Source organism: Erinaceus europaeus, chromosome X (genome assembly GCF_950295315.1).
Source record: "Erinaceus europaeus chromosome X, mEriEur2.1, whole genome shotgun sequence".
Classification (NCBI taxonomy): domain Eukaryota; kingdom Metazoa; phylum Chordata; class Mammalia; order Eulipotyphla; family Erinaceidae; genus Erinaceus; species Erinaceus europaeus.
In genome coordinates this window covers 42,514,507-42,542,235 of record NC_080185.1, presented here as the reverse complement: position 1 = coordinate 42,542,235, position 27,729 = coordinate 42,514,507, and the positions used below count along the sequence as shown (strand labels likewise).

Below are 27,729 nucleotides of genomic sequence, written 5' to 3'. Positions count from 1 at the left end.
GCCTGACAGTCTCTTTGCATAGTCATTATGCTAGCTACCCCTGCCCAACTGATGACCTGATTAACGAAGGTCCCCAAATCCAACAGCTCCAAAATGTTCATAACTGGTCTTAAGGATCCTGGTTCAGGAATACAGATGCTGGGGTCAGGCGGTGGTGCACCTGGCTAAGTGCATACATTACAGTGTGCAAGGACACTTTCCCTGATCCCCACCTGCAGGGGAAGCTTCATGAGTGGTGAAGCAGGCTGCAGGTGTCTCTCTGTCTCTTTCCCTTTCTATCTCCCTCTTCTCTCTCAATTTCTCTCTGTCTCTCTCCAATAAAAATAAATAAGGAATACAGATGATTGTGAGGTAAGAGGAAGAAAGGTTCTAAGGCTGAAGGAAAGCTTTAGCCATTTTCCTAAACAGAAGCAATCTCTGCTGCTTTCCCTTTTTGAAATAATTTTATTGGGAAATTAATAGTTTATCGCACAGTAGTAGTTGATACAGAGACAATTTCTCATCTCCCCATGACAGATATCTGCAAAACACTCTCACCCCCAACTTGGATCTGTTTCCACCATAATACACCAGGACTCCAAAGCTCCCCCCACCCAACCCTCTCCCTGCCCTCCCTTCCCACAGTCCTTTGCTCAGGTGCAATAGACCCTACCCAGTCCAAAGTTTTACGTTGTGTTTCCCTTTTTGGTCCTTATTTGTGAAGTTCTGCCTATGAGCGAGATCATCCCATAGTCAGCCCTCTCCTTTTGGCTTATCTCACTTAACATGGGCCATCCAAGATGAGGTGAAGGACATGACCTCATCATTCGTAACGACTGAGTAGTATTCAACTGTGGCTATATAACCCCCCCCTTTCCTAGCCACTCATCTGTCCTGGCTGTTTTGGTGACCTGGATCAGTACACAACGGCAACCTAAAGCCATTTTCATTTGCATTCGGTCTTAGACAGGCTGGAGCTCCCACCAGCCTCACCTGTCTGTCCCTCGCCAGCCCCACATGGGTTAGTTCCCCCCAACATCTCAGCTCCACACACTGAGCCAGTGGGAAGCTAGCCAGTGCAGGACCCTCCCAGTGGCCACACCCCCAAAGCCTGCAATCTCTACTTTCCAGACCTGTAGCCCATCTCTGGCTTCTATCCCCACCCATGGCACCCCCCTCACCCCCCACCCTGCTCACAAAAGAATTTTGCCTGCTCCGCCACCACTCTCAGTTTCAACCTGACCCAACACCTGGCTTGACACCAGAGATATCGCCTCCACTCCACCTCAGTCCTTCTGCAAGCAAGCTGGACACTACCTTTCCTGTCTCCAGTGTCACTGCTTGTCTCCCAGTCTCTCTTCTTCTGCCATTCCTGAGCCCACAGACTCCAGGCTACCTAACAGCCAGAGGGATGCTTCCTCTAGATACAGAGACCGAGAGGCCGACAGGCCACGACACTGAAGTTTCCTTCAATACAGTGGGAGCTGGGCTCAAATCTAGGTTGTGTACATGGTAAAGCAGGGCACTGTCCAAGCGAACTATTTCACCAGCCCCAGAAGGATTTTTTAAAATGTTTTATTTTAATGAGAGAGAAAGATACAAAGGGAGAGATAAACCGATAGACAGACAGACAGAGCAGAGCAGAGCACTGCTAAGCTCTTGCTTCTGGTAGTACTGGGGATTGAGTCTGGGACCTTGGAGACTCAGGCAGGAAAGTCTCTTTGCAGAACAATTATTCTGTCTTCCAACCCAGGATTTTTTAAAACCGGAAGTCAAAGAGTGTTGCTTCAGTTCAAAACCCTCCAGGTTTTTCATCATACACTAAACAAAATCCATACTGATTACCTTCAGCAGGTGCCACCTAATCTCTCTCTCTCTCTCTCCCTCTCTCACCCATTAGGGTCTCTCTCTCTCTCTCTCTCCCTCTCTCTCACCCATTAGGGTCTCTCTCTCTCTCTCCCTCTCTCTCACCCATTAGGGTTATCAATGGAGCTCAGTGCCTGCAGGACTCCACCACTCCCAGCAACCACTTTTTTCTTTTAAAAAGTTAAAGAAAGGGAGAGAGAGAACGAGAGAGAGAGAACGAGAGAGAGAGAACAAGAGAGTCCCTGCAGCACCACTCATAAAGCTCCCCCCCCATGTCACAGGTGCTCCCATGTGGGGGCCAGGGGCCCAAACTTGGGTCCTTGTGCCTGAGTGTGTGTGTGTTTTCTACAAAGTATGCCACCTGCCCCCCCAAAACCTTATCCATTTTTTTTTCAAAATGTCTTATTTATTTATTTTCGATAGTGGGAATATGGTGGTGACATGTCCGGTTAAGTGCACTTATCACCATAAGCTTATTTATTTTGGATAGGGGCAGAGAGAAATGGAGAGGAAAGGGAAATAGAGAGAGAGAGAGAGAGAGAGAGAGAATGTGTAGGAATGTGTGGCCCTGTTTCACTGTTCAGGAAGCCCCCCCCCCCATCTTGTAGGTGGGGGCTGGTGTCTTTGTGCATGGTCACATGGGCGCTCAACCAGATGCTCCACCACCCAACCCCTAACCTTATCCTTTTAAACTCCTTCTCTACTCATCTCTGCATCCCCATTAGACTAGCCTTGTCACTGTCTGCACATGTCCCACGTTTGCTTCTGGGGCTGTGGTCTTTGAGCTACCCTCTGACTGAAGTGCTCTCACTCCTAAGATTTTTCTCCCAGCCAGCTAGTTCCTTCTCAGTCTTCAGAGATGGCGTGAATGTCACCTCCTCAGAACATTCCAGGATCAATATGTCAGCGAGCACTTTCCCTGAACTTAGTTCACTTGTCTAGTATACAGTAGGAACTTAATGCTCACTCTTATCTATGGCAGATAGTTGGCTCATTTGCCACATTTTGGAGGTCTTACTTGAGACTGGGAAGACAGCCTAATGGTTCTACAAAAGCCTTTCAGGCCTGAGGCTCTGAGGTCCCAGGTTCAATCCCCAGCACCACTGTAAGCCAGAGCCAAGCAGTGCTCTGGCCTATCTATCTATCCACTATCTCTCTCATTAAAAATAAATAACCTGGGTCCACCTGCATATTAGATGTCAGGTGCAGGCAAAAACTAGTAAAGTCATGGGCCCTCTGGAATATACCTAAAATAGACCTACTAGCCTTTTGCAAAATGGAGACCCCAAATCTTCATCTGTAAGATTCTTGCCTTTAGGTTCATGATTAGTCAACGTTTTTGTTCTGCTTTCTTTATATCTTAACTTTTTTAGCCACCAGGTTCCAGATGCTACCATGATGCCAACCTGACTTCCCTAGGCAGAGGACCCCACCATGTGTCATGGAGCCCCGCCTCCCCAGAGCCCTGGCCCACTAAGGAAAGAGAGAGAGACAGGCTGGGAGTATGGATCGACCTGTCAGTGCCCATGTTCAGCAGGAAAGCAATTATAGAAGCCAGACCTTCCACCTTCTGCGTCCCATAATGATCCTGGGTCCATATTCCCAGAGGGATAAAGAATAGGGAAGGTATCAGGGGAGGAGATTGGATACGGAGTTCTGGTGGTGGGCAATGTATGGAAATTTACCCCTCTTATAGTCTTGTCAATATTTCCATTTTATAAATAAAAAATTAAATAAATAAAATATTTTTCAATAGAGGTTTTACTTGGTTATTGAAATTTCCAGTAATATCGCCTAAAGTTGGACAGCAAACTGATAATGTACACTTGCATGTCTTTCATGCCCTGGGGGTTATTGGCCTTCATCTGTGGGCAATGTGCTGCTTTGCCATGTGTACAACCCAGGTTTGGGGCTGGCCCACATCATTCTGGAAGAAGCTCCAGTGCTATGGGCTGGCTGGCTCTTGATTTCTCTATCTATCTATCTATCTATCTATCTATCTATCTATCCATCCATCCATCCATCCATCCATCCATCCATCCATCTATCTATCTATCTATCTATCTATCTATCTATCTATCTCTGTCTCTGCCTCTATCTATATCTAAAAAAAAGTTAGCTGGGAGCAGTGAAGTCCCAGAGGTGGCAAAAATAATATTAATCAGTGAGCATGGAGACTAATCTAGAGTACCTAGCAAGCATCTACTTCATCTAAGACACTTAGGGGGTGGGGGCTGGGCGGTGTGCACCCAGTTCAGCACTCATGTTACCATATACAAAGACCTAGGTTCGAGCCCCTGTTCCCCACCTCTGGAGAGGAAGCTTCATGAACAGTAAGGTAAGTCAGCACATGTCTAGTATTCTCTCTCCCTCTCTATTTCTCCCCTCCCCTCTCAATTTCTCTCTATACTATCAAAGGGGTGGGGGGGAGAATAAAGAAAAGAAAGGGGGTCAGGCGATAGCACAGCGGGTTAAGTGTATGTGGCACAAAGCACAATGGCTTTAAGATACCAATTTGAGCCCCCGGCTCCCCACCTGCAGGGGAGTTGCCTCACAAGTGGTGAAGCAGGTCTGCAGGTGTCTATCTTTCTCCCCCACCCCCCCCGTCTCCCCATCTCTCTCCATTTCTCTCTGTCCTATCCAATGACAACAACAATAATGACAACAAAGGTAACAACAAGGGCAGCAAAATGGGAGGAAAATGGCCTCCAGAAGCAGTGGATTCATAGTGCAGGTACCAAGCCCCAGCAATAACCCTGGAGGCAAGAAAGAAAGAAAGAAAGAAAGAAAGAAAGAAAGAAAGAAAGGAAGGAAGGGAAGGGAAGGGAAGGGAAGGGAAGGGAAGGGAAGGGAAGGGAAGGGAAGGGAAGGGAAGGGAAGGGAAGGGAAGGGAAGGGAAGGGAAGGGAAGGGAAGGGAAGGGAAGGGAAGGGAAGGGAAGGGAAGGGAAGGGAAGGGAAGGGAAGGGAAGGGAAGGGAAGGGAGAAAGGAAAAGGGGAAAAATGGCCACTGGGAGCAGTGTATTCATACAGCTGGCACTGAGGCCCAGCAATAACACTGGTGACATCAGCACTCAGACCCTAGCTAAAAGGAGTCAACACTGCACAGCTCTGCTGTCACCCAGTGCCACATGCTTCAAGTCTTCGGATCATTCAGGAGAAACAGGGAAAGGCCAGTGAAATAGCACACCTGGTTAGTGCGCTGCTTTGCCACGTGAGGGACCCCGGTTCAGAAAAAAAAATTTAAAGACACTTTGGGTGCTATGGTGATGATTCACCCTCAAAGAGCTGAGTCTCGAAAGAGAAAGTCAGACAACTAGGGGGCCAGGGAGAAAGCACAATGAATATGCCACTGATTTTCACACCTGAGGCTCCGAGGTCCCCAGTTCAGCTGACATCATGAGCGGGCTGCAAGGTTTACAGGTGTTAAGTCCCAGGTTTGATTCCCCAGCACAGCAGATGCTAGAGCTGAATGGTGTTTTGGTCGTCCCCCCGCCTCTGCCCCCGCCACCCCATAAGTAATTTTTTTTCCTTTTCACCAGAACACTGATCAGCTCTGGTTCACAGTGATGTTGGGGATTGAGACTTTCTTTTTCTTTATTTATTATTGGATAGAGACAGAAATTGAGAGGGGAAGGGAGATAAGAAGAGAAAGAGACAGAGAGACACCTGCAGCCCTGCTTCACCACTCATGAAGCTTCCCTCCTACAGATGGAGACCAGGAGCTTGAACCTACGTCATTGGGCACTGTAATGTGTGCACTTAACCAGGTGCACCACCATCTGGCCCCCGAGTACATAAATTTTAAAAAGATCCTTCCTGCCCTGCTCCCACCACACTGGACTAAGTTTCAGTGTTGTGATCTCTCTCCCCCTTCTCGCTCTCGTTCTTGCTCTCTCTCGAGAGTCAGCCTGGAGCAGTAATGCCCATGAACAGCAATAATTAAAAAGGTTATTCCCCCTTAGAACTCAACAAAAGTGGGACTAAATGGTGGCTCACCTGGTAGACACACACACATTGACTAAGTACAAGAAGCCAGGTTCAAATCCTTGGGCCCCATCTGAGGGGGAAGGGGGAAGGGAACATCATGAGCCATGGAGAAATTCTGCTTGTGTCTCTCGTCTCTGTCTCTCTCCCCCTAGGTGTCTCTCCTCCTCTATGAAAAATTAAAATGATGCAGCAAAAATAACTCTTGGACCGAAAAATACTAGAGGACTAGTGGTAGAGTGTGAGGATAGGGAAGTAGGAATGGCACTAGGGCTTTGGTGACAGGCTCAGTGAGGTCTCTCCACGTCTACAAGCACAAAGACATATGCCTCTAGTGTTATATTTTGTTTCTGTAAAAGTTATGACATATTTTCGTTGATTATTTACTTATTTATTTATTTATTTATTTATCTATTTATTGGACAGAGAAAGAGAGAGATTGAGAGGGGAGGGGGGAGCTAGAGAGGGAGAGAGACAGAGAGACACCTGCAGCCCTGCTTCACCACTCATGAAGCTTCTTCCCTGCAGTTGGGGTCCAGGGGCTTGAACCTGGGTCCTTGAGCATTATAATGTGAGCCCTTAACCAGGTGTGCCACCGCCTGGCCCCACATGACATATTCTTTGATGTGTTTCTATGCAAAAATGCATCATGACTTTTCTGACAGCCCAAATAGTTATGGAGACCAAAGGCAAATCAATATGAATTGTTTGGATAATAGCACGAAATAGCTGGACTGAAAACTCAAGACTGTTTTCTTTTCACAGAGTTGGTTCTGCCTCGATCCAATGTTCCCTGAATTACGCCGTGAGTCAGGAAGCTAATCGAGTGAGACTCCTCCTAGGTGGGGCTGGTTTCCCTGGAGTCTGGGACCCCACAGTCAGGCAGGTCCCAGGAAAAGAGGGCGGGTGGTGACATCAGCACTCAGACCCCAGCTAAAAGGAGCCAACACTGCACCGTTCTGTTGTCACCCAGTGCCACGCACATCAAGTCTTTGGATCATTTGGGAGAAGCGGGAAAAGGCCAGTGAAATAGCTCACCTGGTTAGTGCGCTGCTTTGCCACGTGACGGAGCCCAGTTCAAAAGTCTGGCCCCACTACATTGAAGGAAGCTTCAGTGCTGCAGTGGCTCTTCTTTCTCTTTCTTTCTGTCTGGAAAAACTCAGACCAAAGAGGTGAAGCCCTGGTCGTGACAGAGGGAGAAAGAGAGAAAAGCAAGAAATTCTGAGTTTTGTAGATCTCTGTTCTTTATTTTTTTTAACTGATTTACTTATACCAGGATGCTGCTCAGTTCTGGCTTATGGTGGTGCTGGGGACTGAACCTCACTGGGACTTGTGGTGCCTCAGGCATGAAAGGCTTTTTGAAGAAGCACTGTGCTGCCACCCCAGCCCTGTTCTCCAATGCTGACCCCTCACTCCACTGCTTTTTCCCCAGACAGACAGACAGACAGACTGACTGAGATAGACAGACAGACAGGTAGGTAGGTAGGTAGGCAGGCAGCCACTGAGAGACCACAGCACTGAAGTTTCCTTCAATGCACCAAGGGTCAGGCTCAAATCTGGGTTGCACACACTCCACGGCTTTTTATAACACCCTGCAGGCCAGTACCAAATTGTGGTTCACCTAGTAAAAGGCACATGTTACCATACACATGGACCTGGGTCAAGCCCCTAATCCCCTTCTGCAGGGGAAGAAGCTTTACAAGCCACAGAGCAATACTGCAGCGCTTTCTCTCGCTCTATCTCTCTCTCTCTGTCTGTCTCTATCTATTTTTTAAAAATATTTATTTATTTTCTGTTTTGTTGCCCTTGTTTTATTGTTGTAGTTCTTATTGTTGTTGTTACTGATGTCGTCATTGCTGGATAGGACAGAGAGAAATGGAGAGAGGAGGGGAAGACAGAGACGGGGAGAGAAAGATAGACACCTGCAGACCTGCTTCACGGCCTGTGAAGTGACTCCCCTGCAGGTGGGGAGCTGGGGGCTCGAACCCGGGATCCTTTCACCAGTCCTTGTGCTTTGCGCTATGTGCGCTTAACCCGCTGCGCTACCACCAAGCTCCCCTGTCTCTATCTCTTATCCTTCATTAAAAGAAGAAAACCCACATACCAGGAGCAGTGGATTTGTTGTGTAGGCACAAAGCCCCAGCAATAACCCTGGTTATCATCAACATCGTCATCATCATCATCACCATCATCACCACCACCACATGTAAGCCAAATCACAGCCATCTAGGGCTCACCATGACCCTGTACCCTTCGCTCTGGCCTGCTCCTTCTGCACACTGAACCCTGGAATCATTTTGGCCAAGAGTGCTGGGGAGTCAAAACCAAAGGTTAGATGCTAACACTGACAGTTCTGTGGGGTTCTCAAGAAAACGTGGCATAGGGATGATGGTCTTAGGATCACCTGAGAACGCAACAAGACTAGGATCACTCCAGGAACCCACCAAGCCACAGGTGAGTGTAAACACATGCGGCTCATGGACAGAGGACCTTAAGGAGAGATTCCTGGGGCTGAAAGTCCATAACTACTCAGGAACGGCTGGTACCAGTCCGGCAGTCTGCCAGTTGAAACATCACCGCCAGTCTGAGTTTTATCAACACACACTGCTGAAGGGAGGAGAACTAAAGCCTCACCAAGTTATAATTGTGTGTCTCCACTGTTGTTGTCCCTCAGGGGCTGGAAAAGCAGCAAGGAAGCCCTATACTGACGGGGGGGGGGGGGTGGTGCAGAGAGCAGGCCAGGTGATTCCAGGGAAAACTACACTCCTGGTGGTCACGAAGTATGGCTATGTAGTACGAGCCTTTCCACCTCATTCTCTTGATAAATTAGCAAAAAAGGGTGAATAACTCCCTCAGAAATCAGGATATATTCAGAAACACAGGGCCACAGAGCGCAGCTCGGCTCAGCTCCAGCTGGAGCTTTGCATGACCACTGTGCTCTCTATCCCCCCCCCCCCCCACCGCGTTTTATCTCTTGGTCACCAGTGAGTGATTAAGATGAACAATCTACTTAGAGGAATGATGGTCGTGGGTACCCCAGTAGGGCACCCCACACAATTGGTACTAACTTTGGCATGTATGTCCTTGCTACAAATTTTTTGGCCTCTCCCAGTTATTCCTTTCTTCCATCCGTCCTCCCTTCCTTCTTTCCCCTCTCCCTCTCCCTCTCTCTCTCTCTTTTAAAAAAGCATTTATTTATTCCCTTTTGTTACCCTTGTTGTTTTATTGCTGTAGTTATTATTGTTGTTGATATTGTCGTTGTTGGATAGGACAGAGAGAAATTAGAGAGAGGAGAGGAAGACAGAGAGGTGGAGAGAAAGACAGACACCTGCAGATCTGCTTCACTGCTTGTGAGGCAACTCCCCTGCAGGTGGGGAGCCAGGGGCTCGAACCGGGATCCTTATGCCGGGTACTTGTGCTTTGCATCACCGGCACTTAACCCGCTGCGCTACTGCCCAACTCCCTCACTCCCTTTTTTTATTCAAAGCCCTGTTTATCGCTAGTTTATGATGGTGCTGGGGATTGAACGTGGGATATCTGCACCTCAAGCAGGAAAGAATCTCTGTATTATTTCCCCAGGCTTTCTTTCCTATTTCTTTTTTTAATATTTTATTTATTTATTAATGAGAACCATAGGAGGAGAGAGAAATAGTCAGACATCACTCTGGTACATGCACTTCCGGGGATCGAACTCAGGACCTCATGCCTGAGAGTCCGATGCCCCATCCACTGCACAACCTCCTGGACCACTCTCTCCTATTTCTTACCGCATTGAATCACAAGTTCCCTTCAAGGTTCCCTCCAGCCTGGCCCTACCCTACCTCATGTACCATGTACTTTTTGTTTGTTTTTTTCATTTTTGATGATAGGACAAAGGGTAGTTGAAATGGGAAGAGGAGGCAGAGAGGGAGACAGAGAGAGAGAGCACCTGCAGCACTGTTTCACCACTACTGAAGCTTTCCCCCCTCTGTGGGGGGGTCTTGAACATGGTACTGTGTGTACTCAACTGAATTTGTCACTACCCAGACCCACTTGCCTTGGATTTGATCATGTCTCTGTGTCCAAGCCCATCTTCCCTGACACCCTTCAGCTCCAATGCTGCCAGTCCCCTCAGCCAAATGTCCTCACTCCGTTCCTCAATCTCACCTAGATTTCAAAGACTTGCTCACAGCTCTCACACACACACACACACACACACCACCTTTGGCAAGATCTGTTACAGCTCAGGGACTGGTGTCAAGCTGGATGCAAATGTCCACCTCTGCTATGGTCCACGTGGGTGGCTACCTCACCCCTTACAACCTCAAAAGATGGTGAGAGTGCCCAGTTAAGAACTGGCAGGTGTCAATGGGGTTTACAGTCAATAATATTTATACACCGTTCCCATATCTGGGAGCTACTCTCTTCCCTGATCCAGCTTTCTGGTCCTTTTTCCAGCCATGATATCATCTCCCCCAGACAATAACTTGGGTCCACCTGCATATCAGATGTCAGGCTCAGGGAAAAAAAGACTAGTACAGTCACGGGCCCTTTGGAATATAACTAAAATAGGCCTACTAGCTATCTACAGAACGGAGACCACCCCCCCAACTCTTCATCTGCACTATTCCAGCCTTTAGGTTCATGATTAGTCAACAATTTGTTTGGCTTTATATGTTAACTCTCTTTTCAGCCACCAGGTTACAGATGCTACCAAGATGCCAACTGGACTTCCATGGACAGACAACCCCACCAATGTATCTTGGAGCCCCACTTCCCCAGAGCCCCACCCCACCAGGGAAAGAGAGAGACAAGCTGGGAGTATGGATCGACCTGTCAACACCCACGTTCAGCAGGGAAGCAATTACAGAAGCCAGACCTTCCACCTTCTGCATCCCACAATGACCTTGGGTCCATACTCCCAGAGGGATAAAGAATGGGAAAGCTATCAGGAGAAGGGATGGGATACAGAGTTCTGGTGGTGGGAACTGTGTGGAGCTGTACCCATCTTATCCTACGGTTTTGTCTGTTTCCTTTTTATAAATACAATAATAATAAAAAAAAGAACTGGCTCTACTCACTCAGTAGAGCACACATGTCACCATGCACAAGGATCTAGGTTTGAGCCCTGGGCTCATAGGAGCTCCTGGGGGGGGGGGGAGGGCTTCACAGATCACACCCTCCAAAAAAAATCCATCCTGGGGCTGGGCATTAGCACATCTGGTAGAATGCACACATTACAGTGAACAAGGACAAGGGTTCAAGCCCCCCAGTCCCCACCTACAGGGGGGTAAGCTTCACAATCAGTGAAGCAGTGCTCCAGGTCAGTCTCTCTCTTTCTCTCCATCTATTTTTTAATTTATTTATTATTAGATAGAGACAGAGAAAACTTGATAAGGAGAAGGAGATAGAGAGGGAATGAGACAGAGACAACTGCAGCACTGCTATACCACTTGTGAAGCTTTCCCCCTGTAGGTGGGGACCAAGGGCTTGAACCTAGGTCCTTGCACACTCTAATGTGTGCACTTAACCAGGTGCACCACCACCTGGCTCCCTTTCTCCACCTCTGTCTCCCCCTGTCCTCTCAATTTCTCTGTCTCTACTCAAAATAAATGAAAGTATCTTCAAATAAAATGAAATACCAAAGATTCCCATGCAGCAGGTCTAAGTGGAAGCCTGAGAATCTGCATCTTGAATAACACTCACAGGAGCTTCTGTGCCAGGCACTGTGTTAAGTGAGACAAGTCAGACTGAGAAAGATAACTGTGTGACAGTATCCCCTGAGTGTAATCTGCAAAAGGCCAAAGTCACAAGACCAGAGAGAGAAATGGTGGTTACCAGGGGTCGGAGCTGAGACAGGCGTGGGTTGAGGGTACCAGTGTGCCTTGATAAAACCTCAACAGGAAATGTATCTGATACACTGAGTAAACAGATCAGTGCATGAAAATCCTCAAACTTACTAAAAGACTAGAACCAAAAAGAAATGGTGATTATGTCACATGGTAGAAGTGCTAATTACTGGGGAGCTGGAAGTTGGCTCACAGGGTCAAGTACACACGTCATAAGCATGAGAACCTGGATTTGAGTCCCTGGGTCACCATATGAGAGCACTCGCAGGGGGGATGTTTTACAAGTAGCAGAGTGGTGTTGTGCTGTCGCTCCTTCCCTCTCTCTTTCTCTCTCTAATCTTCTACCCAGAGGGAAGAATAAGATAAGAAATGACTACCAGGAGTGGTGGAGTTGTGTAGGCGGTGAGTCCCAGTGATAATCCTGGTGGCAAAGAGAGACAGAGGAAGAGAGGAGAGAGGAATCCTATCAAGAACTACTTTTTTAAAAAAAAATTTTCCCTTTCGTTGTCCTTGTTGTTTATCGTCATTGTTACTGCTGTTGTTGTTGTGGGATAGGACAGAGAAAAATTGAGAGAGGAGGGGAAGACAGAGAGGAGGAGAGAAAGATAGATACCTACAGACCTGCTTTACCGCCTGTGAAGTGAACCCCCTGCAGGTGGGGAGCCGGGGGCTCGAACCGGGATCCTGATGCCAGTCCGTGCGCTTTTCACCATGTGTGCTTAACCCTCTGTGCCACCACCTGGCTCCCAGGAACTACTTTTATTAATTATTTTTTCCCTCCAGGGTTATTGCTGGGGCTCGGTGCTAGCACTACAAATGCACTGCTCCTGGTGGATATTTCTTCCATTTTACTGGATAAGACAGAGAGAAATTGAGAGGGAGAAAAACAGACACCTGCAGACCTACTTCTCAGCTTGTGAAGCGGGTGGGGAGTAGGGGGCTGGAACTCGAATCCTTGTGTGTATCCTTAAGCTTTGTACTATGTGTGCTTAACCAGGTGCGCCACTGCCCAGTACCCCCTTTGATTAATTTTTTTTTTTATTTTTCCTTTTCTTTACTTTTTTCTTTCTGGTTTAAATGCTGCAGGGCTGATAAAACAGCATAATGGTTATGTAAACAGGTTTCATGCCTGAATTCTGAGGACCCAAGTCCAATTCCCCCAGCACCACCAGAAGCCAGAGGTGAGTAGTGCTCTGGTTAAGAAGAGAAAAAATAAAAGGAGGTGGCTCAATGAATGAAGTGTTGGGCTCTCAAGTGTAGGGTCACAAGTTCTACCCTAGCATTGCAAATGCTGGATTGGTGCTCTGGTTCCCTCTCTCTCCCTCTCTCTCTCTCTCTTTCCTTCCCTCACATAAATAAATAAATAATAAAGGAAATCATTTTAACTGTAAAAAATGAGAGAGAGAGAGAGAGAGAGAGTCAAATGGTGGTGCCCGCAGTAGAGCATACATGTTACCATGCACAGGGACATGGGTTGGAGCCCCCCGTCCCCACCTGCAGATGGGGAGCTCTACAAGAGATAAAGTGCTGCTGCAGGTTCCCCCCCCTTTCTCTCACTCCTCCCCTTCTCAATTTCTCCCTGTCCTATCAAGTAATATAAAAGTTGTAAAAAAAAAAATCACATAGTGACATACCCTCCAGTAAGTGCCCAGCTAATATGAGCTCTTATTGGTATAGCAGACTTTCTTCCCTTTTGGAAATACCTCCAGCACTTCTCTCATCTCTCTTTTTTTTTAGTTATTGATTTTAATAAGAGAGATACAAAGAGAAAGTTACAGCAAGACCAGAGCACTGCTTAGCTCTGGCTTTTGGGGTGCAGGGGACTGAACCTGGGACTTCAGCATAGAAGTCTCTTGGCGTAACCATTATAATGTCCCCTCCCACCCTCCCTCCCTCTCATCTCTTCTGAGAAAGACCCCACTGAATTTCACCAATGTCCACCTTGGTTTGGATTGTGACCCAAGTCATGATTCCACCTTGGCCCTCCAGTTGGACTTTCCTATAACTTCAAGCACCAGGTACACCAGTTCACAGGCCGTATCAAGTGGATGTCAGATCTATGAGCTGCACCAGTAATGCCCCAGCCTGGAAGCAACTCAGTCAAGTACTTCTCTAGCAAAGAGCATGCTGGGAAGAGAGAAACCTCACCATTCTCCGTGGTATAAATACCTCGCACTAACCGATTGTGCCACTGGAGCTCCACCTAGTCTCAGTGGGTAGTGGCTTGCCTTACCATCTAAAGCAAGTCACACACATCCCAGTGCCGCCACAATCAGATCTCTGTGCTTCCTTTCGTCTCCTGACTATAGCACATGAAATGGGGCGGGTGGGGGGGGATGATCTTTGACTGGAACTAAATGGAAAGCCCATGTAGCAGGAGTTGAGCTGGCCACCTCAAGTCAGTCCCAACACCCTTTGCTGTAGACAATCACAGGGGATCCCACCAACACAAGGCTTAGTCCACTGAACACTTACTATGTACCTTCCAGAGAGTTATTCCCAGATTCTAGTAACTCCCTCCCGAGCAAACACAGGGCACAGAAAAACAAGGCTGGGGAGAGAGAGAGAGAGAAAAAAAAAAGACTTTCCTGCCTAAGGCTCCAAGGTCTCAGGTTCACTCCACAACACCACCATAAACTAGAGCTGAGCAGTGTTCTACTAGAAGGAATGAAGGAAAGAAGGAAGGAAGGAAAGAAGGGAGGAAGGAGAGAAAAGGAAAAAAACTGGTACTGGAAAATCCTATCCTTTCAAAAGCAAACCAACAGGGGGCCAGTTGGGGGCACACCTGGTTAAGTGAACACGCTCAAGGAACAGGTTTTGAGCCCCCCACTTCCCACCTGCAGGGGGAAAGCTTCACAAGTAGTGAAGCAAGTCTGCAAGTGTCTCTTTCTCTGTTGTATCAAATAAAAAAAATAGAAAGGGGAGAGAAAAAAAAAAGAAAGAAAAGAAAAATGGCCACCAGGAGCCATGGATTCGTACAGCTGGCACCCAGCCCCAGCCATAAACCTAGTGGCAATTAAAAAAAAAAAAAGCAAGCAGACAACCACAACAGAATTTAAGAGGTGCGTGAGATGATCCCCAAGAGGTGTTCTCAGCTGGAAGGTCAGTCTTACCCAAGCAGGCTGCACAGGCTAGTGCTGGACAGCACCAAGGATCCTAGAGCAGAGGCGGGCAGGAGAGTTGGATCCAGAGAGCACGGGATGAGCACGATCTTGGAGACCTAAGTCACAATCTGCAAAAGACACAGGGAAAACGCGAAGCCTATAGAGCAGGCAACCTTCAGATTGAAGCCAGTATGCCAGTGGTTGCCTGCTAAAGTCAGCCCGCGGTGGTGCTTGGCTTTAAGTGAAATGGTAGAAAGTTAGACACCAACCACCACTACCACCACACCCTCGTCCACCCACCCAACCCCCAAGAGCAAGAATAATATTTCCCAGCTCTGGGAAATACATGGGAGCTTCTCCCACCGCGTGGGCCATTCCCATTAGCTGACTGTGTTAGCCCCTTGCCCTGCACCCCAAGTTGTATCCTCCCAGTTGTATTGGAAATGACCTTATTTCATGCGCGCCAGAAACCTCAAGCTAAGACTCTAGCCAACTCCCTGACTCCAAGGCTTGGGGTCACCGGTGGTGGGGTGCTCCTAAGGAAGAATCTAGATGGAATAGGAAAGGGGATCTTCCGTTCTCACTAACGGGGTGTCGCGACCAGCAAGCCCCCGGGGGGGTGGAGTGGGGGGGGGGACGCTGCTTCTCCTGACCTCGGCTGGAGCGGTGGCGTGAGCGCCCCCTAGAGCGACGCCAGGGGCGAGGGGAGAAGGTGCGGCAGGTCTGGGGCGAGGGGAGAGAGGACAGACAAGAATCTCGGTGCATCTGCGGACAAAGCTGCAGGGTCACCGGGTGGGGCGGGCCGAGTCTCCCGTGCACCCTCCCCCCGCTCCCTCCACCGCATCCACTCCCAGGGTCCCCCGTGGCCCCGTCCGCTTGGGACCACCGCTCCCTGCAGCTGGGGAGGACGAGACGCAGTGGGACGTGGCCGCCGCTCCGCAAACAGGGGCGGGGGCCGGGGAGGGAGGGGGGAGGAGGACGTCTACCTGAAGCCCCCGAAGCCGCCGCCGCCGCCGCCGCCGCCGCGCCTCCACTCGAGTTGCCGCCTCTCCCCGACCGCCTCGGCTGCACCCACCCAGGCGGCCCGGCGCTCCCGCGGGGCCAGCTGTTGAGCAGCTTGCACCCAGAACCCCGGCGCTGCAGCGTCCCCGCCGCATCCAAGCTGGCGACGCAGGCACGCACCCCGCTGCCGACGCCCCGGTCGCCCCCTCTCCCCGCAGCGGGCCTGGCTAGCTCGCCGTCACGCACGCCACCTCCTGACTCCCGGCTCCAGGTTCCCGGCTCCTGGTTCCCGGTTCCCGGCTCCCGGCTCCCGGCTCACGGCTCCCGGCTCCCGGCTCCCGGCTTGCGGATCCTGGCTCGCGGCTTCTGGCTCCCGGCTCCCGGCTCCCGTCTCGCGCCTCCCCGCCCTCCCGCCGGCGCGCTCCCCGTGGTGGGCGCCCGCCTAGCCAATCACCTACCCGCGCCGGCCCCGCCCCCAGGCCGCCAGCCCTCCACTGGCCTGCGGCACCAATGGCAACAACTGTATGTCCCCGCCCTGCTGGGCCCCTGGGCCAATCGCTGCCGCCTGGGGACCAGCTCAAGCCAGCCTGCCTCACTCGTGCACGGAGGCTGCAAAGTTCTACGCCAAGCGGCGCCTGCAGACTACTAGGCTTTAAGCAGCCCCACCCCTCCACCCAGCCCCCACGCCCCAGCGAAGCTACAGAGATTTTGTGGCCCAGGTCCGCCTGCTCCCCGAGCACTCTCCCCAGGCGACCTCGTTCCTTAAAATCCATTAGGATGGAGAAAAAAAAAAGTAGGTTAACCAGAGAGGCCTTGCAGCCCACCCCCAGCCCCCTAACTGGGCTGCCAAATAGACACCTGCTTGACCACAACTTATACCTCGCAGGGTCACTGCCAGGGGCGAAAGTCATCCACCACCACCCCCCCCCCCGCAAAAAAAGAAAGTCTTTCTTTGTGTTTGTTTGGTCCCAAGCCCAGGGGCCCTTCCATCCTCTGGACCCAACAACTGTTAGTGACCTGGTCTCTCTTACTCTGCGGTCTACATCTTGACTCTCTGCCTCCTAGCTTGAGGCGAAGTGGCATCGACCTTCTGCTAACTTCTGTCCCCCACCCACCCCCTCGAGTCCACACAGAGCTAACTTCACCCCTCTTCTGGTGGATGGCCCAACAATACAAAGCTGAATCTTTGGGCTCCGTGATTCTTCCAGGCTCTAGCTCTGTAAAGACTTCTGTTTTTCTGTTTGCTGAAGTCCATTCTTTTCTGTGTTTTTTGCAAGTGGAAGGCAGTGACTGAGTCCATCCTTCCCTCCCAACCATAAGGCACAGAGCTGACCTTGTCTGGACACTAAACTTTGCAGGTGGTGTTGATTTACATGCCTGTACAGTGCATAGCCCATGCATCTTATCTGCACTGTCCACTCCACTCTGCTCTCCTCCACTGACTGCTGTTGCTATCACAGCCTTTCTGTTTTGAACTTGAGTCCTTGGAAATCATCACTGTGGTTTGTTTGTTTGTTAGTTGTGGGGGCAGTGATCATTTGTTCTCTCTCCTTTTTTAAATTTCTTTATTGGGGAATTAATGTTTTACATTCAACAGTAACTACAATAGTTTGTACATGCATAACATTCCCCAGTTTCCCATATAACAATACAACCCCCACTAGGTCCTCTGTCATCCTTCTTGGACCTGTATTCTCCCCACGCACCCACCCCAGAGTCTTTTACCTTGGTGCGATACGCCATTTGTTCTCTCTTTGACCATACTTTCTGTTCCAAATATCACTCCATCTCTGCCTTGCTCTGGACTTCATCCTGTTTGTACAACTGCCAAAGAACCTCACAACTGGCCATTTTGCCTCTCTGCTTGCACGCTCCTGGCTGGCCTCCCAATGTGCCTCTCTCTTCTCCCCTAGTCTATCTCATTAACTGGCACCAATTCTAAAATACCAAAACACCAAGGTATTACCATGTGTGTGACCCAGGTTCAAGCCCAGCTCCCACCACATTGGAGGAAGCTTTGATGCTGTGGTGTCTCTCTCCCTCTCTCTCTCTCTCCCTTTCCTTCCCATCCCCTCTCCCTCTCTCTTTCTCTGTCTCTCCTTCCCTCCCTCTCTCAAAAAGTTACCTCACTATGTTGAAAACTGAAAAACGTTACACATGTACAAACTACTGTATTTTACTGTTGACTGTAAACCATTAATCCCCCAATAAAGAAAGAAAAAAAAGTCACCCAGAGTGGTGAAACTTTAGTGATGGCCAAAAATAAAAGTAATAAGAATAAAATATTAAAAATAATAATAAATGTAATTCCACCACCATGCCTCAACCTTAAGGCCCACAGTGGCTTCAAGTTCCTTTCTATTCCCTTTCTGCTTTCTGTCTCCTTTAGTTTTCTGGATAAGATCTTAAAACCATGGCATACTACCAAAAACCTTAATGACCTGGCCTCACCTGACTGACTTTATTTCTGTCAGTTCTACCTCCAAGGCAGACAGAGCACACTGTGCTTCAAGGAGACTGCACTTCCTGTTATTTTGCAAATGAGCCACGGTCTCTGGCATGTCTCTGTCAGTCTTTCTGTCTTCCTTCCTTCCTTCCTTCCTTCCTCTTTCTTTTCATCATTGAGGCTTCACTGTTCTGTGCTGCCATTACAGATATATTCATTTACCTTTACATAGAAACAGAGAAAAGAGGAGAGAGAGAGAGAGAGAGAGAGAGAGAGAGAGCTTCCTTCAATGCAGTGGCGGGGGGCTCAAACCTGGGTCACACACATGGCAAAGCAGTACACGACCCAAGTGAACTATATTAACAGCTCACTAGCTTTTTGTTGTTGCTAGCTAATGAACCATTGTTTTTCAATTAATTGATTGATTTTTGTGCCTCATAATGGGTTACAAGATGGTACTACTACAGTGTCTAGCTCCACACCACACCCATCACCACAGTTCTGTGTTCCCACCCTCCCACTTTCCAGAGATCACCGCCACAGTGCTCACAAGTCTTAGAAACAGTTTGTTTGCTTCCGTATTCTTTATTCAAGTTCACGCGCATCTGATCTCTAGATTCCACATATGAATGAAACCATCTGGTAGGTGTCTTTCATCTCTTATTTCACTAAGCATAATCACCTCCAGTTCCATCCATTTCTGTCGCAAAGGACACAATATCATCCTTTTTGATTGCATAGTAGTATTCTATGGAGTATATAGCCCATAGATTCTTTAGCCAGTCATCATCTGTTGATGGGCATTTAGGCTGCTTTCACTCTTTGGTTGTTGTACATAATACAGCTATGAACATAGGGGTGCATATGTCCCTTCAAATTTCACTAACCTTTTAAATTTTTCTCTTTTTGGGAGTCAGGCGGTAGCTCAGTGGGTTAAGCCTCGTGTGAGCTTAATGTGCAGCTTGGCGACACGAGAATCCGGCATGAAGCCCAGCCAGTCTATCTTGGCGTTACTCTCGATCGCACTCTGTCATTTCACAAACATCTCATAAAAACTGCAGCAAAGGTGGGTGCGAGGAATAACATCATTGCAAGACTGGCCAGCTCCTCATGGGGCGCGAGCGCTTCCACACTACGATCATCATCTCTGGCATTATGCTATTCCACTGCAGAATACTGTGCCCCAGTATGGTTCTGTAGCCCCCATGTCCACTTGGTCGATTCCAAATTATATTCCTCCATGAGGATAATTTCTGGAACCATCCGTTCCACCCCGGTTCCATGGCTGCCAGTTCTTAGCAACATCGCCCCGCCAGATATTCGTCGGGATGCGGCATCATCTAAGTTCATTTCCCACGTCTACGCTCGACCGGACCTGCCAATATACACGGATATCTTCGCCCACCCTGTCCAACGCTTGACGTCTCGTCACCCAATCTGGTCCACTACGCCTACACTGAACTTCTCTGTTCCAGTCTCTTGGAAACAGAGTTGGCAGTCAGCTGAGGTAAAGAACAAACACCTCATCACAGACCCCTGCCAGCGTCAACCCGGCTTTGACCTAGCACGTTATGATTGGGCCCTCCTCAATCGCTATCGAACAGGCCATGGCCGGTGTGCCGCTATGTTCCATCGCTGGGGAGCCAGAGACGACCCGAACTGCCCCTGCGGCTACAGACAGACTATGACCCACATAGTCAACGACTGCCACCTCTCCAGATTCAAAGGAGGTCTCGAAACTTTACATCAGGCTCAACCTGATGCTGTTGACTGGCTACAGAAGAAGGGCAAACGCTAGAAGAAGAAGAAGCACACAGTGGCGCAAAGCGCAAGGACCAGCACAAAGATCCCAGTTTGAGCCCCTGGCTCCCCACTTGCAGGGGGAGGTCACTTCACAAGCAGTGAAGCGGGTCTGCAGGTGTCTGTCTTTCTCTCCCCCCTCTGTCTTTTCTTCCTCTCTTCATTTCTCTCTGTCCTATCCAACAATGACGACATCAACATCACCAACAACAATAATAACTACAACAACAATGAAAAACAACAAGGGCAACAAAAGTGAAAATAAGTAAATAAATATAAAAATTTCTCTTTTTTTGCACAGCTAGACAGTTCTTCAAGTGTAATTTCGTTGTTTCTGGGCTAACTTTTTTTTTTTTTTGCCAGCAACAAGATTTCTTTCAATTTTGGGGTGGAAAGAGAAAGGCACCACAGCTCCAAAGCTTCCCACAGTGGGGACAGGGCTCAAATCTGGATTGTACACATGGCAAGGCAGTGCACTGTCAATGTGAGCTATATTGCTGGCCCCAACATTTTTTTTAAAAAAATATATTGTTATTAATTCATGAGAAAGGTGAACAGAGAGAACCAGTCATCACTCTGGTACATGTGCTGCTAGGGATTGAACTTGAGACCTCATGGTTGAGAATCCAGTGCTTTATCTCTTGCACCACCTCCCAGACCACAAAGAGAAGGTAATTTTTTCTTCTTTTTACCAGAGCACTGCCCAGCTCTGGCTTTATGATGGTGTGGGGGATTGAACCTGGGACCTTGGAGCCTCAGGCATTAGAGTCTGTTTGCATAACCATTAGCTATCACCCCCACCCTAATATTTTTTAAAAACATTTCACTTCCTTAAATTTTGGGTGTGTTTATATATGTACGTATGAGAGTGATAGAAAGGAGAGAATCAGTGTATCATTGATGCCAGGGATCAAACTTGGGACCTATTGCTTGAAACCCCAGTGCTTTAGCAACTGTTCCACCTGCTGTTGACTTCTTTCAGATAGGAGAGATAGAGATAGAAATAGAGATAGATATATAGATAGACCACAGCACTGAAGCTTCTGCCAGGGAAGTGGGGACTGGGCTCGAACCTAGGTCGTGGGAATGGCAAAGTGCACTGTCCAGGTGAGCTGTCTTGCCAGCCTGCTGGCTATGCCATTTACAGTCTGAACTAACCTGCTTCATACCCTCTTCATTCTGACCCACAACAGACTGATGCATTTCTTTCATTTATTCATTGAACAAACACATCTTGAGCACCTCCCTGTGTCTAGGTGTGGCATATGATTTTTTTTTTAATTTTGGGATAGAGACAGAGAGAAATTGAGAGGAAAGGGGAGAAGGGAAAGAAGAGAGAGGGGGGAGAGGGAGAGGGAGAGGGAGAGGGAGAGGGAGAGGGAGAGGGAGAGAGAGAGAGAGACCTGCAGCGCTGTTTCACCACTTGTGAAGCTTCCTCCCTACAAGTAAGGACTGCAGGCTTGAACCTGGGTCCTTGTGAGCTGTAATGTGTGTGTTCTACCAGGTGGTGTGTGATTTTAGGAGAATCTGATTCACTGTCTTCAGCAGGTGCTTCTATTCACAGTGTCCCACAGTGTCACAGAGTAATTGGTTTGGACTTCAGATTCAGCCAAGTGACTCAAGTGTTGGGTGAAACTGAGATGGGCATTCCCTGCCGCACCAAGGATCTTCACACAGTATTCAAGCTCATTCCACTCAGATCAGAAGTTTGAATATAAGAGACAATCTGTAGCCTCTTTCCTTTATGCTTTTCCTTTATTTGGGTTTTCCCAATCCCAGCTTGTTAGAATGTTCGGCAGATGTCTGAGTGAGGAACTTAATGTGTGAAAACAATGGAGTCCTTTTCTAAGATCAGGGAGAAATCAATCCAAACACATCAAATTCCACACTACAATGTGTCACTTAACCCAATAAAAATATTGCACTATGCCCCACTCTCTGAAGAAAGGCTGGGACAGCCTACACTGCCACTCGAGGAAGACTGGTCCTGAAATGAGTGCAGCTCAAAATGTTCCTAGCTGTGACCATGGACTGTGAGCTCAGACTGACAGGAACTTAGATGTTATATAGGTTCTTGTGCTAAATATGAATAGATATGGGCCCTAGGTCAGGTCCGTGGGGTCTATAGTTAATGGAATTGATATACTTTCTTCATATTTGGGGAATACTCTCTGTCCTTATCCAGCTTTCTTATCCTATTCTAAACTCTGACACCATCTTCCCAGACAATACTTTTAGCCTACCTGCATTTTAGCTATTGGGCTCAGGCAAAAATTACTCATGTCATGGACCTCTTGGAATATGCCTAAAATGGACTTCCTAGCTTTTTTCCAACATGAGGAACCCAAATCTCATCTGCTCTATTCTTACCTTTTAGGTTCCTGATTATTAAATAATTTGTCCTGCTTTATATCTTAACGTTTTTCAGGCACCAAGTTGCAGACACTACCACGACACCATCCTAACCTGGGAAGATGACCTCACCAATGCGTCCTGGAACCTCACCTCCTCAGAGCCTTGTTGCAGTAGGAAAAGATAAAAACAGGCTGGGGGTATAGATTGATTGTGAACAGCTATGTCCAGGGGAAAAGCACTTACAGAAGCCAGACCTTCCACCTTCTACACCCCATAAAGAATTTTGGTCCATACCCCCCAGAGGGATAAAGAATAGGGGAGCTTTCAGTGTAGGGGGTGGGATACAGAACTCTGGTGGTGGGAATTGTGTGGAATTGTACCCCTCTAATCCTACGATCCTGTCAATTATTATTAAATCACTAATAAAATATTGTGTTAAAGCGAAGGACTCTGGGGAAGAAGGTGAAGGGAGAAGGTGGAGCAGGTCTTGAGTTCCTGGTGCATGATGGTGGAAAAGGGCTAAGCTAGGGGGTGAGAGTATTTTGCAGACACTTAGCATGGGGAGACGAGAAATTGTAACCATGTGTCAACAACTGTACTGTCAGCCATGAACCTCCCAATAAAATGATTTGAAGATAAAGCAAAACAAACAAACAAAAAAGAAATAGAGAGAGAGAGTAGGATCAAGGTAACTATGTGTAACATATAATAGGAGTTCATGCTTCTGGGTCTGAAGAGAAAGTTTATGAAGGATAGCTGGGAAAATGATTCAGCTGGCAGAGAATCACACTTCCATGTCTGAGGGTCCTAGTTCAATCCTTGGCAGCTCATGTGGTAGAGTGTTACTCTGACTTCCACCTATCTTTGATTCCTAGAAAAACTCTCTCATAAGCAATTTGTAAGTTTTCTTTTGTTTAGTATATTAACACCGTTCCCACCACCAAAAGTCTGTGTCCCCACCCCACCCCCTTATAGTGAAGCTAAAAATCTACCTACATTCTTCCCCCACCCAGAAGTTGTTTTTTTTTTTCACTTTGGTGAAATACTCCAAATGCAGTCAAATTCTACTTTGTTTTTCCCCGTCTGTTTTTTCTCAATTGCTTTTTATGAGTGGGATCATCCCATACTCGTCTTTCTCTTTCTGACTTACCTACCTTAACAAAATTTCTTCCAGCTCCATCCAAGATGGGTCAGAGAAGGTGGGTTCATTATTCTTAATGGCTGAGTAGTATTCCATTGAGTAAATATACCATAACTTTCTCAGCCATTTATCTGTTGTTGGGCACCTGGGTTGTAATTTATAAATATTAAAGTGTATGAAGGAGGCCGGGTGGCGGCACACCCAGTTGAATGCACATGATACCATGTGCAAGGGCCTGGGTTTGAGCCCCTGAGCCCCACAAGCTTCATAAGTAGTGCAGCAGGTCTGCAGTGTTCTCTTTTTGTCTCTCCACCTCTATCTCCTCCTCACCTCTTAATCTCTATCTGTCCTATCTAATAAAAAAGACAGAGGAGGAAAAAATAGCCGTAAGATCAGTGGATTCGTAGTGCAGGCACCAGACCCCAGCAATAACCTTGGTGACAATAAATTGAAAAAGGAAGGAAAGGGCATGGGGTAGATAGCATAATGGTTATGCAAAGAGACTCTCATGCCTGAGGCTTCAAAGTCCTAGGGACAATCCCCTGCACCACCATAAGACAGAGCTGGGCAGTGCTCTGGTAAAAAGAAAGAAGAATAGAAGAAAGAAAGAAAGAAAGAAAGAAAGAAAGAAAGAAAGAAAGAAAGAAAGAAAGAAAGAAAGAAAGAAAGAAAGAAAGAAAGACTTCATCTTTAAAAAAATAGAAAGGAAAGAAGGAAGGAATATGAAAGTTGGGGAGACAGATAACATATTGTTGATACAAAAAGACCCTCATGCCTAAGACTGAAATTTCAGGTTCAATATTCAGTACTATCCAAAACCAAAACTGAGCAGTGCTCTGGGAAAATAAATTGGTGTCACACTAGTGCAAAACTTCAGCCAGAATAAAGAAGGTTATTTAATAATACTACACCCTAGATGCTACACTACTCTGTGGGTTCCTCCTCCCTAGCCCCTGAAAGCAAGTTTTTCCCCCCACTATAAGGAGTTAAGTGCTTTGAGGGGTAATGGCTCTGTAAAAAAACCAAAATTTCTCTCTATGGTTAAATGTGTCTCTGGACCACCTCTTTCTTTTTTATTCGCTGTTTGTTTCTTTGGATCAGAGCACTACTCAGTTCTGACTTACAGTGGTGCTAGGCATTGAACCTAGGACTTTTATTGCCTCAGACATAACATTCATTTTTTTTTTTTTTTTTTTGCAGAACCATGATGGTATTTCACCAGTCCTGGACCTCCTCTTTCCTAATGTAGACCCATGAGGAACATGATGGCATAGGAGGATCTAGAGGGGGCAGAATTGTTGTGTGGAAAACTGAGAAATTTTATACATGTATAAACTGTTGTATTTCACTGTTGACTGTAAACCATTAATCCCCTCAATAAAGAAAAAAAGATCCCCATGTGAATCTATGAGTTATTAATCTTCTTCTTCTTCTAGCGTTTGCCCTTCTTCCATAGCCAGTCAACAGAGTCAGGTTGAGCCTGATGTAAAGTTTCGAGACCTCCTTTGAATCTGGAGAGGTGGCAGTCGTTATTAATGTTATCGACTAGCACAAGGAAATCATAATAGAAATAATAATATTAGCCTTCTGAGAGTTCTCCAGACTGTTCTCCACAGAGGTTGGACCAATTGACATTCCCACCAGCAGTGCAAGAGGATTCCTTTGACCCCACATCCTCTCCAGCATTTGCTGCTGTTCCCTTTTCTGATGTATGACATTCTCACAGGAGTGAAGTGATATCTCATTGTTGTCTTGATTTGCATTTCTCTGACAATCAGAGACTTGGAGCATTTTTTCATGTGTTTCTCGGCCTTTTGGATCTCTTCTGTGGTGAATATTCTGTCCAATTCCTCCCCCCATTTTTGGATGGGGTTATTTGTTGTCTTGTTGTTGAGTCTGGTAAGCTCCTTATATATGTTGGTTATTAAACTCTTATCTGATGTATGGCATGTAAAGATCTTCTCCCATTCTGTGAGGGGTCCTCTGTGGAGAACAGTCTGGAGAACTCTCAGAAGGCTAGAAATGGACCTACCCTATGACCCTGCAATTCCCCTCCTGGGGATATATCCTAAGGAACCCAACACATCCATCCAAAAAGATCTGTGTACACATATGTTCTTGGCAGCACAATTTGTAATAGCCAAAACCTGGAAGCAACCCAGGTGTCCAACAACAGATGAGTGGCTGACCAAGTTGTGGTATATATACACAATGGAATACTACTCAGCTGTAAAAAATGGTGACTTCACCGTTTTCAGCCGATCTTGGATGGACCTTGAAAAAATCATGTTGAGTGAAATAAGTCAGAAACAGAAGGATGAATATGGGATGATCTCACTCTCAGGCCAAAGTTGAAAAACAAGATTAGAAAAGAAAACACAAGTCGAACCTGAAATGGAATTGGAATATTCCACCAAAGTAAAAGACTCTGGGGTGGGTGGGTGGGTGGGTGGGGAGAATACAGGTCCATGAAAAATGATGAATTAAATAGTGGGGGTTGTATTGCTAAATGGGAATCTGGGGAATGTTATGCATGTAAAAAAAAAAAAAGAAGTAGAAACGCAAAGCAGAAATTGACTGAGTTTGGAGTATGGCACCAAAGTAAGAAAGCAGAAGTATACTAGAGTTTGCAGTGAGTACCTCCCTAATACTACCTCTCCACTTTTCCAAGCTTTGGGTCCATGATTGCTCAACAATTTGTTTGGCTTTGTATGTTAACTCTCTTTTCAGTCACGTTCCAGGTGTCATCAGGATGCCGGCCAGACTTCCCTGGATTGAAGACACCACCAATGTGTCCTGGAGCTCAGCTTCCCCAGAGACCCATCCTACTAGGGAAAGAGAGAGGCAGACTGGGAGTATGGACCGACCAGTCAACGCTCATGTTCAGCGAGGAAGCAATTACAGAAGCCAGACCTTCTACCTTCTGCAACCCTCAATGACCCTGGGTCCATGCTCCCAGAGGGATAGAGAATGGGAAAGCTATCGGGGGAGGGGGTGGGATATGGAGATTGGGCGGTGGGAATTGTGTGGAGTTGTACCCCTCCTACCCTATGGTTTTGTTAATTAATCCTTTCTTAAATAAAAAAAAATAAAATAAAAAAAGTAATAAAACATTTAAAAAAGAGTAAAAAAAAAAAGAAATAATAATATTAATAATAATAATGATGGCATATACAGCCCCATTGCATTTATCAGAAGGTTTCTGTGTATTTTGCCAGTTTTTTTGTTTGTTTGTTTGTTTGTTTTGTTTTGCCCCCAGGTTTATCGCTGGGGCTCAGTGGAAGAAGAAGTGCCTGCACTAGGAATCCTCTGCTCCTGGAGGCCATTTTTTTCCCTTTTGTTGTCCTTGTTGTCATTGCTGTTGTTGTTGCATAGGACAGAGAAAAATCTAGATAGCAGAAAACAGGGAGAGAGAAAAATAGATCTGCTTCACCGCTTAGGAAGCAACCCCCTGCAGGTGGGGAGCCAGGGGCTCCAACCCGAATCCTTACTTCTGTCCTTGCGCTTTGCGCCATGTGCGCTTAACCCGCTGCGTTACCGCCTGGCCCGCATATTTTGCCAGTTTTAGTCTCGAGTCATCTGAATACAGAACCAAACTTTTTGTTTTTGTTTTGTTTTGTTTTGCCTCCAGGGTTATCACCAGCACTACTAATCCACTGTTCCTGGAGGCCATCTTTTTTCTTTCTTTTTCATTTATTTACTTATTATTAATTATTTAATTTATTTTTTATTTTCTCCAAGGGTTACTGCTGAGGCTCGGTGCCTGCACCACGAATCCACTGCTCCTGGAAGCTATTTTCTTTTTTATTTATTTAAGAAAGGAGACATTAACAAAACCGTAGCATAGGAGGGGTACAACTCCACACAATTCCCACCACCCGATCTCCATATCCCATCCCCTCCCCTGATAGCTTTCCCATTCTCTATCCCTCTGGAAGTATGGACCCGGGGTCGTTGTGGGTTGCATAAGGTGGAAGGTCTGGCTTCTTTAATTACTTCCCCGCTGAACATGGGCGTTGACTGGTCGATCCAAATGGAGGCTATTTTTTCCCTTTTTGTTGCCCTCGTTGTTTTATCGTTGTTGTGATTATTATTGTTGTTATCGTTGTCGTCGTTGTTGGATAGGACGGAGAGAAGTGGAGAAAGGAGAGGAAGACTGAGGGGGGAGAGAACGATAGACACCTGCAGACCTGCTTCACCTGTTGTGAAGCGACCCCTGCTCT

General features: G+C 47.2%; 1 protein-coding gene across 2 annotated transcripts in view; it reads right to left on the bottom strand.

Annotated features, from left to right (window-relative positions):
• LOC103125606 (A-kinase anchor protein 17B-like) overlaps window positions 1–16,086 on the bottom strand; it is a 72,313-nt gene extending 56,227 nt beyond the window's left edge. Inside the window, exons 1-3 of one of the 2 annotated variants that reach the window (XM_060183467.1) lie at window positions 15,749–16,086; window positions 14,772–14,890; window positions 6,869–7,010 (exon numbers count right to left, since the gene is read on the bottom strand). The gene's annotated coding sequence lies outside the window, so the exon portion shown is untranslated. Of the gene's footprint in view, window positions 1–6,868; window positions 7,041–14,771; window positions 14,891–15,748 lie in introns of those variants that run through there. The other variant, XM_060183468.1, reaches the window with a different exon arrangement.
• Window positions 16,087–27,729: the final 11,643 nt, after the last annotated feature.